Here is a 15,064-nt window from a genome sequence, read left to right as displayed (position 1 = left end):
ATATGTCTGAAACGTTTGTGATAAACGACATCTCAATCGACGTTATATTGAAATCTTAAGGGACGGTTATATTCTTCTTAACCCTCGGAGTGCAGACACCATATGGTACCAGGAAGACGTGTCATTACCGTTGGGACATCGAGGTATCAAGGAAAACTGATACAGACGCGTCCATGGAATTGATAAAGTTCTTCGAAATTTTTTCTCATCTTCCGAACGTGTGTTCCCTAAACGACGACTCGAAATTACGCCCCCCCTGTAACTTTTGCTCCTGTAATCCGACAAATTCTTTCGTTTTGCCTGGAAAGACCTCTTTGTCTTTGTAAAGTTGAACCAAATCGATTAAAAATAAATATTTTGAACGAAGAAAAAAATTAATGAAACACCTTACTCACTGTGAAACGGATTTCAAAATCATTGTATGTTTAAATAAGCTGCAAATTATGATGTTATTTGAAGTTCAACGAAATGATATTTGAATGAACGTTTTCTGAAACGATGTTTCAAATGATTCCTCGCGTAAAATGAATGTGTAATAGACACATGAGTAAACATTAATGATTATTTACGGTTGTATTAATTATACCATGCAAATTAACTGTGAATCGGTGATATATCTGACGTTGAGTTCAACAGAAAGCAATGCGAGTATCAATATTAATCGTGATTCCTTTGAAAATCACAACAAGGAATAAATGAAATTATAATATCGAGCGTGCAATATCAACAAACGAAGAAAATATTGAATATTTCAGAGAACAGAAATACTACAGCAACACAATTTTCCTAACTGTAGATGATAAATTTTTCATTTGTTATTCGTATAATAAAGTTACTTTTCATATTCGAACAGATTTATCATTGTTTCCGAGCTTCAGTTTTCTCTAGGCGGCTCTTTTTCTTCTCGATCACCTTTTCTCTTATAGACACACGATAAATCGTCCAGTCATTCGGCCGCCGGTAAGTCCAAAAAACTGAGAACCAAGGGAAGATTATGAAGCCGTCGATCAGCAACTAAAGAAGATTAAGTGGGTTGAACGTGGTTTGTAAGTCTCTCCACCTTTTAGACACCCCCGTCGTTATCCGAGCTTCCTTTAAGACCGTGGAAACGCGGGTTAAACGAGCTAATAAAAAATGAGTCTCGAATGATCTCCCGCGTAACTCGTAAGACCCAAGTGGATTACTAGCTTTCGACAGGGACCAGTATTTAATTCAATCGTTCGATCCAACTGAGTTTAACGATCAGTTTATACACCGCGATACTAAAAATAATATTCTGAACATAACAATTCAAAAATCCTATGATAAGTATTTTGCAGGTAAATTCAAATTCTAATGCTTCTGATTTCCCTCATTACCAAATTTCTAAATTTCTAAATTAGAAAATTTGTAAGTTGGAAAGCTTGGAGATTAAAAAACTAGCGAGTTGGAAAATTTGGAAATTAGAAAATCTGAGAGTTGGAAAATTTGGAGATTAGAAAATTAGAAAATTTGCAAGTTGGGAAATTAAAAAATTTGTAAGCCTGGAAGTTTGGAGATTAGAAAAGTAGCGAGTTGGAAAATTTGGAAATTAGAAAATCTTAGAATTGGAAAATTTGGAGATTAGAAAATTAGAAAATTTGCAAGTTGGGAAATTAAAAAATTTGTAAGCTTGAAAGTTTGGAGATTAGAAAACTAGCGAGTTGGAAAATTTGGAAATTAGAAAATCTTAGAATTGGAAAATTTGGAGATTAGAAAATTAGAAAATTTGCAAGTTGGGAAATTAAAAGATTTGTAAGCTTGAAAGTTTGGAGATTAGAAAACTAGCGAGTTGGAAAGTTTGGAAATTAGAAAATCTGAGTTGGAAAGTTTGGAGATTAGAAAACTAGAAAATTTGCAAGATGGAAACTTTGAAGATTAAGAAATTTCCAAGTTGGGAAATTAAAAAATTAAAAAATTTGCAAGGAGGGAAGTTAGAAAATTTGAAACTTATAATTTCACTGCTACCCCACAGTTCTTAGACAATCTGATTCTACATCTACATCATCTACAACGATATGTAAAAGAAAATCTCGTACATACATGAAAAGTGAACTCAGCCGGGTGAATTTGAAGGAAGAAAGATGGTCGTTCGTCGACGACGTAGCCAGCTACGAGGAGGAGGTTGCTAGTTGTTCCTGAGCGAGAATTGAAGCACGTTTCGGCTGCAGAGCTACGTGACGAGCCCTCGCCGCCTTTCCTCGGAACACAACACGACGAAACGGTAGAGGGAAGGTACAAATCAACCGAAACGTATTCATATTTCGCGTGCCTCGGCCTGCCAGGCCGTGTACTTCCTTCTGTTCGAAGCAACTTCTTCGCCCTCCCTTTCTTTTCTTCTCGGCCGTCGCGAATCTAATAAACTGCCGCGTAAAGCTGCTTATATTGCGGCACGTGTGCCACGCACACCACCCTTTGCGGAAAATTTTTGTACCCGTCAACGGGATATGCCAGGAATTCTCGTATTCTGCAAATATACTAGTCATTTCCAACTCACGCTTCCGTTTCCTCGAAGGGGAATCCACGTTATAGGTGAACTTTTGTTTTTTACGCCTTAATCCAATCGTGATCTCAGACATTTTACTGTAAATTTATTCATTTGCATTCATGTTTGCTTTACACGATTTTCAATGTTTTATTTGCGATCAGAAGGTTCGATAAGATCAGGCGTTGAAACTTGAGGCTTTACGAGTCTCCGAGAGTTTAGGAGCCCTAAAGCCCTTCGAACTACCCGGCAAAGAATAAGAAGCTTCCTCCATCTTGTCTTAGTTTGTAAGGCATAACGAAACTAAGAGCAAGATTTCGAAGAGAAGCTGTTCTTTTTAAAAATTTTCCTGATTGAAGAATTCGAAAGAAGTATTCCATTTTGCTCGATCGGCGGTTGAAATTTGGAAATATTCCCCCGGTAAGAAATAAGATTGTATAAGCTTTTGAAAATCTCTGAGACATCAAAGAAACTTTCGGCTTAATAGAGGGAAAAGAACCAGAAGCCCTCGGTGTTCAAAGGAACGAAGTCACGTAGTATTGCAGCCAGAACGTGCTTCAATCTTCGGCAGAAGTACGCATTGCTACACGACGTTTCGTTCGAAGTTTTCAAAGAGTTTCAACAACCAACTCGCGCGTAGTTTTCACGGGGGAGACAAAAAAAGGAGCATAAAGTGGAACGCGACTCGAATTTCCGTCGCTGATTAGCCAAAACTGTAACGAGCAATTAGCCACAGGGAGCGCCGAATTAACGGGGGTCGTTGCCCCTTTTCTCTGCGATTTTTCAACCGAAGGGACCCTCGAAGGTTTAATAGGAAAATTACTATATTTTCAAAAAAGATTCCCCCTTGATCCAGTTACTACTTTTAATTTAATATTTGTAGCAATTTACGTGATGCTTTTTCGACGTTAATAAATTCATTCATGATGGAGTTAACGGGGTTTGTAATGGGTCAGAGAGCAAGCAGCGATTGAAAAAAAATCGTGCGTGAACGCTTCGAAAAGTTGACTTTTCCCTCGACCCCACGAACTATCCAAACTTCCAATACCAATACCCTCTCGTTTTTCTCGTCCACCCTGCTTCGATTGTTCATTTTTCCTTTTTTTTCCCTGACCCAACACAATTTGGCAACGTTTAAACCGCACGCGCCACCACATCATTAAAAATTTTTCTTTTTAAAACAACGTTTCAAGCGGAATAATTTAAATTGTTTTCCAAATTTTGGTCACTGAAAATGAAATTTATTTTAATACCCGAAGAAAGTGAGATAGAAATAATTGAACTCGAAGAAGGATCGATATAACTGGTGCGTACGTTTAATAGAAATAATATGGCCAATTGATCAAACAGCAACCGATCAGGCGTGATATGGCATCAATGACGAAGAGGGGGATAAAATGGTAGTTTAGAGGAGCGAGAAACAGAGATCATTGCTCATCGGGAAAGGACTGTGGTTACCACAGTGAGTCTAATGGAAGAGCACAGGGAACAAAACGAACAATGTACCGGAAAAAAGAATGCTTTTTTCCATTGAAACGGCACGATAGATCAATAGACACGTCACAGAATAGCAACATTTCGCTGGTCTCGAATTTTTCTCTCGACTTCCCTTCAAATTTCCCATCAACACTGTTGATTCATGTGCATGCACTCCTGGTCGTAAGTCTTTCGACACCGTATGGTTACAATAAGTATTACAATTGATTTATTTTTATTTTAAAAAACTATCAAGTCTAATTTACATCTGGTAGGCTTTCATTGTAAATTGCCACGTGAGCGATTTTACCTTTACAGGAATTTATAATGTAACTGAAAATTATTTCTAAGAGAAATGAAATCACCTATGACAAAAATGGACTGGATAAATTATCCAAATTTTTCAAGCTTTCCAGATATCCCAAATTTTCCAGCTTTTTCTGGCTTCTCAAATATCCCAAATTTTCCAGCTTTCCCAAATGTTCCAAATTTCTCTGGCTTCCCAGATATCCCAAATTTTCCAGCTTTCCCAAATTTCTCAGGTTTCCCCAATTTTGCAGGTTCCCCAAATTTTCCAAATCTCTTCTACATTTTCATCCAGATTCGGTCAGTTTGCCCAAAACGTTAGTGCGTCTTCCGAGCGCGAAACTTTGTACCCGTGGCGATTCTGTCGGGCATCCGTGGAAAAGTATCGTCTGGCCATCGAGCTATCGATCGGTGTGTAAATATTGAAGCCGAAACGGGGATGGATTGCGAGGGAAATCGAGAATGGACGGAAAGAAAGGCAAGAGAGGAAGGATCGTCCTCGTTACCGAGGCCTCGCCTTTCGTATAGTCTTTCGAATGCAGATGGATTTAATGGAGTGGCAGCCTCTCGGTACGTTTCCCATCGGTCCGCAGGGCTGGACGGGAGGACCCTTAGGATCAATTAAAGGAAATCCTTTTGGTGTTTAAGCACCGATGAAATTGTTAGTCGCGCTAGAAACACTTTACTGTGTAACTCTTTTCCCGACCGTCCCTCTCCTTTTCTCTGTCGATGGTTTTCTTTGTACCAGCCGATGAAACGACAAGAAAGAACCATTTCTAACCGTACCCATCCGAGTTCCATGGCAATTAATCATTTCACCATCCGAGGAATTGAATCAAATCTTGACTCGTTAACGATTGCATCTAACCGATAGGAATAATAACGAATCGCGTTACTGTACTTTCGTCGAATCACTTTCGTATCATTTATAAAAATTCAACTCTATCGTTATCACCCTTTACAATCAAATTCCCATATTTTGAAATGAAGATCCATCAAACGCGCGTGTCCCATAATTTGCAAACATCGCTATTAGTACGTTTACGATCTCGGCTTAACGTAGAATTACTGCAGAATGGTAGGAACTCGCGTCGCTTAATCGCTCAAAGGACCATCTCCTCCTGATACAAGAGCAACCGTTTGATACGTCTATGTGCTTGAACTTTGAAATGCAATTTGCGTCTTCTGCTCCTAACATCAATCCTTCCCGTTCTTCTCAATTCCCAATGATTATTCTAAAATCGAAACGGATTGCATCGAACTCGGCTCGGCTTTCAGGGTAAAGTGACTCTACCGGTATATAAAATAAAAAAGAAGAAAAATATAGAAAGGAGAAAAGAAGGATGAATGAAGGAGGACGTTACGCTGATAGGTTTGCACAATACTGATTCAATAACGGCTGAATTCCTCGCCGCTTTCGAAGATCCTGTGTATCGGTGTCTCCGCGAATGTTGAAAAGAGAGAGGGTTGTAGAAGGGGGTACGGTTGTATTTGCGGTACCGGAGGTTAAGGTGGAGGCGATGGTTGCAACGCAGAGATACTGGGGTGCGTGGAGTAGGTGAGGAGCGAGGCGTGGTATTTCGGCTTCATTTCATCCTCGGTGCTACGGGGGGGGAGGAAGGTGGCTGTCGGTTCTCCTCGAGATAGAGAACGAGGCACGCTGAATTACAACCCTTTGCGAGATACCGCAGAATTCGCGTTCAAGATTAAACGGGCGTAAGTCATTTTACCCTGCAGCATTTAACAAGGTAGCCACCCCCCTCGCGCGCCCACACCACCCCCGCGCGTGCTACCCCATTTGCGGTGCCGGCCCGCAGTTACCGCCCTCTATGATACTGCGAACACCAACCGCTTATTCTTTTCCCATTCTACCTGGTGTATTCTAAACGAATCAGCTGCCTCGTAAATCCGGCTACGCGAATATACACAGGGGGGTGAAATCGTGAACAATATTTTTCACGATATTTTTCCTTTTTTTAAACTACCCTGATGCTCCTGAACGAATGCCCCAGTGCTCGTATTTTCTACAATTTTTACAAAAGCGAAAAAGTTGAAGAGAAAAAAATGATTTTCTTTTATCCCTCGCTCCGTAAGCTTGAAATTCAAAGGAACGAATCTATCGGGGGCATCATGAGAAAATAACGCGGGTCGGAGCAAGTAAACTCGACTAATTTATAGATACCGTCTCATTCGAGTCGGGAGACGGTAGAACGGCGAGCAACAGAGAAAATATGGGTGTTGGTGTGGGTAGAAGAGAGGGGTTTGGATGGGGGGAGGCGTGCAGTTAATCTTCCCAGTCCACTAGACGGTAGGAGAATCTGGCAATTAGTTCGTATCCACTGCATTGTCTTTCCGCCTGCGCCCATCCCTTCTAATACTTCATACAGGCTCTTCCGGTCGAAATCTCGTGGCTGTGTGTAACGCAGAAGGCAGATAATGTCTTTCTAACTGTATGTAATTAACAGGTAGCTTCCTATTGTTTGCCCCTACATTGCATCCCTGTATTATATTGTCTCTTTTTCGTTCGTACCACCCATTTCGTGATAGGATGTATTATATCATAATAAAACAATAAATGGTTATCAGAAATATTTTGTGATCATTTAACTCTTGATCCTTCTTTGTTCATTAACACTAGAACTACCAAATCAATCAAAATGATTTTTATTTTTATATGTTGGCTATATATTAAATATTTAATTTCTTACATTATTTTCAAATTAAAAATTAATCGATAATTCTAGTGTTGATGCAATATTAAGTTTATCTGGTCTTTTGGATGCTGTTCGATATTCACATCTGTTACTTTCACGCCAAGATAAGATACAGGGAAATTTTCCTTAATAAGGTTTTGTACAAAAGGATTTCTATATAACAGGCCACGAATTTCCCTGGCTATACACGATGGTTATCTGTATACAGTTTCGTGGTGGCGAAACTGGGACCTTATTCCAGACACGTCACATAAAGTATTCAAGATGAGCGGTATCAACAGCGAGTCCTTGCATAAAATAACCCCCCAATAGCTAGGCTGCTACACCGTTTTTACGACTGTGCAAACACCGAGACCTCTTTCTCCGCTTCAGCCAGCTTCCTTTTGCCCACCCTTAAACCGCCTTCCATTCGTGGAAGATAATAGCGGTGAGAACGGAATGCTATTAGCATTTCTCATTTCTGCTTTTTACCACTCCTTATCTATATCTAGCCGCGTACACGTTCGCGACGGGAAAATTTTCCCTCGAAAATGGAAGAAAGAGTGTGACAGTTTTTTAGCTGTCGCAGGTTGCAATTCAATTAGGTGTCATACGACGGTAATTGTCAGGTGTCGGGTGAACAGTAGAGTTAATCAGTAGTGTACATCAATCATATCTGACAGTAACATGTTTCAGTCGTTCCTTACCATAGAACTATGTAATCGAAGGAAATAAGGAAAAATTCTATTAATTCCTGTCGCGAATACCAAGTGTTAAGAGGAAAGATAATTAAAACGAAACGACGGTTACAATGGAAACAAGTTGTCCGATGAGATAACTTCACCGGTTTCGAACTTCGGTCATTAAAAAAGTCAAACAGAAGGGTGTGGAGGGTTGTCGTAGGAATGATATTCCATAAGTTCGTCGGCGCGAATCGTTGTTCCATTTAAACAAGAAGAAAAATAGAACGATGAAGATTTTTTCTACAAGTCGAATCCCTCTTTCCACGTTGACGTTGATTTGACGGGAAACGCAAAAAGAATGGTAAATTGTTGGCGCGGATTCGTTGCAATTTCGCGGCACGAAAGATTAAAACTGACATTTCTTCGGGAATGCAGATTCGCTTGAAACCCTTTTCAAGCAGCCAGCTCGGAGATTCGGTTTCTGTATCGGCGAAGCAGCTAGGCAACAAGACGAACGTCCTTTAGAATTATTCATTACACCCCCGACCATCCACCATCGCCACCACCGTCCAACCTACCCTCCCCCCACTCTTTTCCAAGCAACCGTCTGCTTCATTCGCTGTACTTTTCATCCCCGACGGTTTTCCCTTTACCCATTTCGTGACGCTCACTTTTCAACTTCATCAGCGAACCGGCGTGGCTGCTGAAAGTTACATTCGGTTAACGGGGAGGGGGTGAGTTTGTGGCAAAAATTGAGTTGTTAAAAATTCATCTGAAAAATTCCGCCCATGGAGTTGCCCCAGCTTACAACGTGATTTCTCGTTTTCTTTTTCTTCGCGACTATCTAAACAAGTTAGCACGGCACTCTTTCAAATTCTATCATTAAAAAATAAATGTTCCATATGTATGAAATTTTTCCAGGAAATGTGAAAAGAGAAAATTATACGGAATAGAATTTTTTCGTATGGAATTAGAAAAATTAATTGAATTATAATTACTTGAGTCTATTAATTAGATAAGGGTTGAAACGATACCATTATCAATTTTCTTCGGTTATCATTCGGTAAAGTTAAAGTGTACCCAGCGGATAATAAACCTGTTATTTTATCGTTTATGTTAGTGGACAGCGGTAGGAAGATCGAAATAGTGGAAGGTAGCCAGTGTAACAACGAATGTCGTCAACGTCGTCGGTATTATGGCAGAGAGACAAACTATCGTGGCGTAACGGGACACGGGATACGGTGGTCAGGGTCCTAAACCAGGAAAACTCGACCGAGAGGGAACAATGACGACGAGGCTGGCATTGTTCTCCAAGTAATTGAATCCAGCCTACCATCTTTTTTGGCTATTCGATGCTTGCCTCACTCTCTCTCTCGTTTCTCTTTCCGTTCTATCTCAATTTTTTTTCTTCGTCATCGTTTGCTTCAACCCCTTTCCATATTTTCCGTTCATTCTACCCTCCTCGCCCTTCTTTTTTTTCTATGGAGAAAAATTTCATGAAATCTTCTAGAATCTTGGACGAGGCAATCTCTATTCTCCTTATTTCTGAATCAATTCATCCCTTCTTAATCTCAGAATTTCTTTCCTGTTAACCGAATGCTACAGAAATATTTAATTAATTATAAGAGTCGTTTTTAAATGAAATATTCTAAAAGTGAACGCAAATGTTGATATTTAATATCGTGTTTAGATTTGATATCGCGTTTCACTCAACCTGAATTGCGGTCGGTTATTTTAATACATTCTTTACGTACTGGTGCCGGTAAATGGTGATCGTCTGTACGCGATAAAGTGTTCCACGAATGTCCTCGTATGCGGTTCACTCGGCATGGAAAACCGTGGAAACGTCTCTGCCCCGCTTGCAAATATGACACGCCAATATCAATATCTGTTTACGACATTGGTCGACGCCGATGTCCGGGGTTAACGTTCCCCTCGTTGCACCGCCATTATTTTATATGGATACTGTACAACGTACCAGCGCCGCGTCTTTTTCCACGTATCGGCCGCGTTTGTCAAGAACAGGCTCCTACATTTGCGTTCTTCCGCGGAATACAACCCTCTCTCGTTCCATTTACAGATATTATACAGCGGTAACACGTGGCACAATTTCCATTTCACTGATTAACTCTATGGAAATATATAAGGTTCGTTCAAACTCCGGTGGAACTCGTTTTAACCGAATGCAATCGTTACTGTTCCTCGTAATTTCGATAATAAATTTTTCTTTTAAAATAAAAAGAAATATCATCAGGAACGTATGGGATTCGTAGCAGAAGAGTTAACGACGTACTTCCCTGTTTCCAGGTAGACAACTAATCGTCATTGTCCACTGTCTGACATCAGCGGTGACCACTCCTTTGTATGCCCGCGATTAACAATCGTACTATAGTTTGCCAACGAGCGCACACCGGTGCCTTTTTGCGTTCGCCTAACGGACCGTAACGAGGACCTATAACTACACGAGGACGGATTATGAATACGCGTAGTATCTACGGGGAAAGAGTAACTTTTGCTTGCCAAAGGCGTGTACAGCATCGGGTATAGGCGTTCTTTTGTTTGCCACCGGAGTACACGTACGGTTCGCGTAAAAGAGGTCGAAGAACACGAGGGGAAAAGAGATGGTGGCTCGGTTACCATTCGACTATCAAATTTCATCGAGCCGCGCTATAATTAGAGCAACAGAGCGACGTTGATGATCAACAAGTAACAGGAAGCTCGCCTCCTAATGGCCGAAACGTGGACATCCGCAAATGATTATGAGAGAAATAAAGCTAATGGAAATTACTGATTTTCAAATTGATTTATTTTATATCGAACGAATATCTAACGGGTAAAAAAAATTGTCGAAACGAAAGGGTTGAAAATGAAACTCGAATTGCCGTCCATTCGATGACTCGAGGGATAAGGAGATGGTGCGGTAACAGAGTTAAAAAGGGGGGTGGAAAGTACGCGTCGTTAGTAAGGAGGTCGGGGTGAATCGCGTGGAAAAATGTTCCATGTCGATTAGTTTGTCGCGCGGACGAGGGTTGGTGAATTCAACCCTCTTAGGGTTGCATGCCTTATCTACTGGTGGATGCAAATTTAGAAATACGTGGTGACGTCCTGTCTGCGAGCTTTGTTGCACGCGAGCCTCGCATCGCGTACAAAGTAGCCGTGAATAGATATTTCTGTAATTGAATTTAATCGCTCGCTATGTTTGTTAGGAGATTAGAGAAGATATACGAGTACTCGTGAATATTCAATATACAATGCATCATTTCTTCGAAGATTCATTAATATTTTGTAATGAAATCTCTTCTCTAATTCTTTGATTATTATTTCAGGACTTTTCTCTAATCTCCTTTGGAAGAGAGCTACAGCCTGAGTAATTCTGGTTACGAGAGAAAACTTAGCAGAAGTAAGATGTGCAAAATGAAGCAGCTGATTTGTGAAATAAGGTCGTTGCGGAGGTCTTTACCTCCGGAATATGCCGTCGCGTCAGTCTGATGGGAAGCACGCCTCGGAGATGTCGGGTGATTATAATCAACGACGGGGACTAAACTTCGTATTAACAGAATTTCGTCGCGAATTATATTGTAATAAACATTTCCCGTGATTTTTTAAATAAATCGTATCGAAATGATAGTGTCTATGATTATTTTAACCAGACTGTAAGCTATCCTTATTTTAATAAGATAGAGGCAATTTGTATTCATTAACTTCATGCATGTTCTTTGATTAATTACTTCTACTTACTCATCGTTGTATTCGTTAATGAGAAGACGCAAGAAGTTCCAATTACGTACCTGAAACATGAAAGGATAATGCAACGTTAGTTATCTGTCCATTAAAATTTCTGCAATTCCCCAGGAAAATATTAATTAAAATTTTTAGTATTCCTATTTCACCCGTATGCAGATTTATTTCATACTGGTAAAAGTTTTAGACAACTGTCGTAACTCAAACAATTCCCTATTTTTAATAAAAATTCCTAATTCTTATTATTGCGCATCGTGTTCTTCGGTACAATTGAGAAAAGTTAACAACTACCTCGCACTCCAACTTAATTTCGTGCGAGTGATTAAAACTGTTCAGTTAAGTTACGAGAGTTGTTCGCTGCAGTGCGTTGTAAAGCGTTTTATTTTAACAGACAACGCGGATGCTCGTTGCACGCTTGTTTCGACTAATCACTAGCCTCGCAAAATTATACACATCGGGTGACAAAATATTAAAGCGTGTTTAATTTTATAATAAAAATGCCTCCTAACACGGTTTTCGTTTAACGTAGAAAAATTCGATTTTCCACGAAGGTGTCTTCTTCCTTTTTATTACCTTCGAAATAAGTTATCACCTTGAACGGGTAAAATGGACAAGAATTGCAGCCTGGCCCGGTAATATATAAAGGGCAACGAAGAAAGGTCACGTATTTAATAACGTCATGGATAAGCCATGTATCAAGATTAAAACACATTGATCTTTGACGAAACATCGGGCTGTTTAACGGCTGAAAATAATCGCGTTGCTCGAGTTCTGTTCAGTACTTTCCATCTTGTATTATTTTAAATCCATGCACAGGTATATACGTACACAATGTTAGCAGTTCCACGCGAGTATTGCATTTGCAACAGCTCTTTAGCTTCTTTCTTTAACCCATGACATTTCAGAGCAGCGCTGATGTGAAACGATATTAAACAGGGTAACTTTCATTGCACTGCTAATCTTATTACGAAATCAACGTATTCGTGCCACGTGAAGTATCAATTATACAGGCTGTCTTATAAATGGCTAACTAGATTTTAATTAGACACAATTTTCTAATCCTTTGATTACTGGTATCAAGTATTCGCGATATTTACATTATTTATATTTATATTTTCGTTATTAACGAATTAGGTTTATCGTACGCCTACTGATCACTCGTATGATTAATTAAATAAAACATTTGAAAAATAATTCTAAAGTGTTACGAAAGGAATAGATACATAAATGTATAAAGAAGAAAATGGTTGGTAAGAACGAAGGAAAGAGAAGAGACGAGTGGCCAGGGTAAAGATGGAGTGGGATGAGAAGAGAAACCGGAAGAGGAAGAGGATAGAGGAAGTCGGGAGGAGAAGTAACTTCCTAACAAGGCGGTTAGTTGCGGCTTAGCAACGCTATGAACGCGAAATATTGCTAGCCGTCTGCCTCCTCTTCTTTCTCCCCCACCGTCTTTCCTAATATCTAACCGACCCGCAAACTTTACCTGTCTGAGTATGTTCCCTGAACATTTAATACGGAAATACTGCACTTCGGCATTTCGATAATTGATTTCCCCTTCGTGTACCATACGAACGAATCCTGATTAATGTTCCCTGTATTTCTCCCCCTCGTTGCTGATAAAATAATAGATTTGTATTTTTTAAATTATTTTAAATTCAATATATTACACTTTTGTTGATTACTTTTTCCTAATTATCGATTTTGCAATTTCTCAAAGATATTATTATTATAAAAGTCGGGCTCGCCGTTAATAGATAAGCAGGTGTTCGATTTTCGAACGTGGTCAACGAGAAAACGGAAGATGTCGTGCACTGATTCAAAGAAAAACCGTCACAAGGAATCGTCGATGCTGGAGGGTGGAAGCAAGGGGTGGAAATATAGGGAGATTGGAATATCTGTCTAGGAAGAAGTCAGAGAGACAGAAAGTAGAAAGGGAGGAGGATAACGATCGAAGAAAGAGCAGACGGAGAGCAAAGAGAGAATAGGTAGAGGAGGGCCATGGTAGAGACACTTTCGTGAGATTGAGCTCGAATTCAATAAGGGATGAATAAAATATAAACCAACCGGCGTTGCGATCCTATGTCGGGCTTCGGGGTGCCTTGTGTAAATAAATAAAAATTGTATCCCAGCTGGAATCGTACATAACTGGACGCGATGCGATTCTTTCCGTTCCCTCTTAAGATTCCCTCCTGATAAACCTAAACAACTGTCGGCTGAAATTTACTTCCAAAGAAATTTTGTCTAATGAAATTTTATCTTTTCTAATTTTTATATTACATATATCCATTTCGTGACACGAGTGACCTACTTTTGAAATGATTGAATTAAAATTGGGTCTCTCTTCGTGGTCCGCCGTCAAAGGGTTAAAGGAATATTCGAAAAGAATATCCTAAATATCCTGTATATATCTGATAATATTTTTCGTTCCTTTGGATTATAGGACAGCGTTGAAAAATGCAATTTACTGGTCGCGGAAAGAGGCGATGTTTCCGTCTGAATATTTCATCGAATCCCCCGTCTGATCTTTAATTCCTTTATCCTCTCAAGACTGCTTAACTGCCTAGCGAGCCTCGAGCCCCAGACAACGGCGAATTTCCTTCCTCCCTCGTCTATTTACTCTTCCTATGCACCATCCAGTCGTTCTCGCCTTGCAATTTCAGAAGTGTCGAGACAGCACTCGTATCCAGACGCTATTAAATATTGAGATACGCCCGCTCGGCTTCGAAGCTATCGTTCAACAACGACCCCCGACGATCCGACGTCACGTAAAAGCTGGCTACCCGAAAATCCAGCACGTAAAAGTTGCACCAGGCTAAACTTGCTCCACAACTTTGCCACGTTAAAAAGGAAGAAAAGGTGTTCCCAAGTGAAGACAAAGTAGACGCTCGTTGTAAGTAGAATGTCACGTATTTCTGTCTCTAAACCTTCCTAGCAGATGGAGCGAGAGTTCGTGAGCAGCCTCGGGATCGCCGAACATAATTGTCCGACGATGCAACAGAGAACCCCGTGCTCTTTTTAACTTTCAGTTCTTTTAGAAAGAAGATTATTGTGTTGGACTTTAGAAAGACATTCGCCTCGCGTTTCACCATCGGACACCGGCATTATTCGTCCTAAGGTATTTCTATTAGAAGATGTTCAAGTTATGAGACACGACAATCAGGCTTCTGTATAATAGAATTCTCTCTAACGACATAGAAGACTAATTTTAGAAACTGGAGAATTTTCTCTGGATACGATATAAAAATTAAGCAAAAATTTTTAAAAAAATTTATGCGATTGGAAGTCGTTTGTTTCACTGTTGCGCCTCGATTACATTCGAACCCTCTGTACAACTTGATTCGCGAATGAACCGTCGGTGGCTCGTTTTACCAGGCAACGAGCAGAGACGTTCCGTTGCATGGGAACGCCAAAAACACGTACAGACAACGGAGTGGCTCGCAATTAGAGAACAAGAGGATGCTCATCTGAAAGGGAGAGGGTGCGAAGAAGCTGGACGAGACAGAAGGAGAAACAAAGCTGAACGAGGGAAAGAAAGAAACGTCGGTGCATGCTCGGCACAAAGACGAGAGAGGGAGAGAGAAAGATATCTCTGGATGAAGCAAATTCCGAAAGAGATGTGCTTTTAATTATACTAACGCCCGGTGTCCGATTAAATGAACAGA

At 40.2% G+C, this 15,064-nt stretch overlaps 1 protein-coding gene across 18 annotated transcripts in view; it reads right to left on the bottom strand.

Annotated features, from left to right (window-relative positions):
• The window catches only part of LOC117605080 (protein muscleblind), a 215,735-nt gene that overhangs the window by 85,054 nt on the left and 115,617 nt on the right, over window positions 1-15,064 (bottom strand). For 2 of the 18 annotated variants that reach the window (XR_013062154.1, XR_013062155.1), the window contains one exon: window positions 11,400-11,449. The exons of the other annotated variants lie outside the window; for them this stretch is intronic. The gene's annotated coding sequence lies outside the window, so the exon portion shown is untranslated. The remainder of the gene's footprint in view (window positions 1-11,399; window positions 11,450-15,064) is intronic. 18 annotated transcript variants of the gene reach the window in all.

This window comes from Osmia lignaria, chromosome 5 (assembly GCF_051020975.1).
Source record: "Osmia lignaria lignaria isolate PbOS001 chromosome 5, iyOsmLign1, whole genome shotgun sequence".
NCBI classification, from domain to species: Eukaryota; Metazoa; Arthropoda; class Insecta; order Hymenoptera; family Megachilidae; genus Osmia; species Osmia lignaria.
Note: the sequence above shows the minus strand (reverse complement) of the source record. Positions and strands in the feature narration are given on the sequence as shown.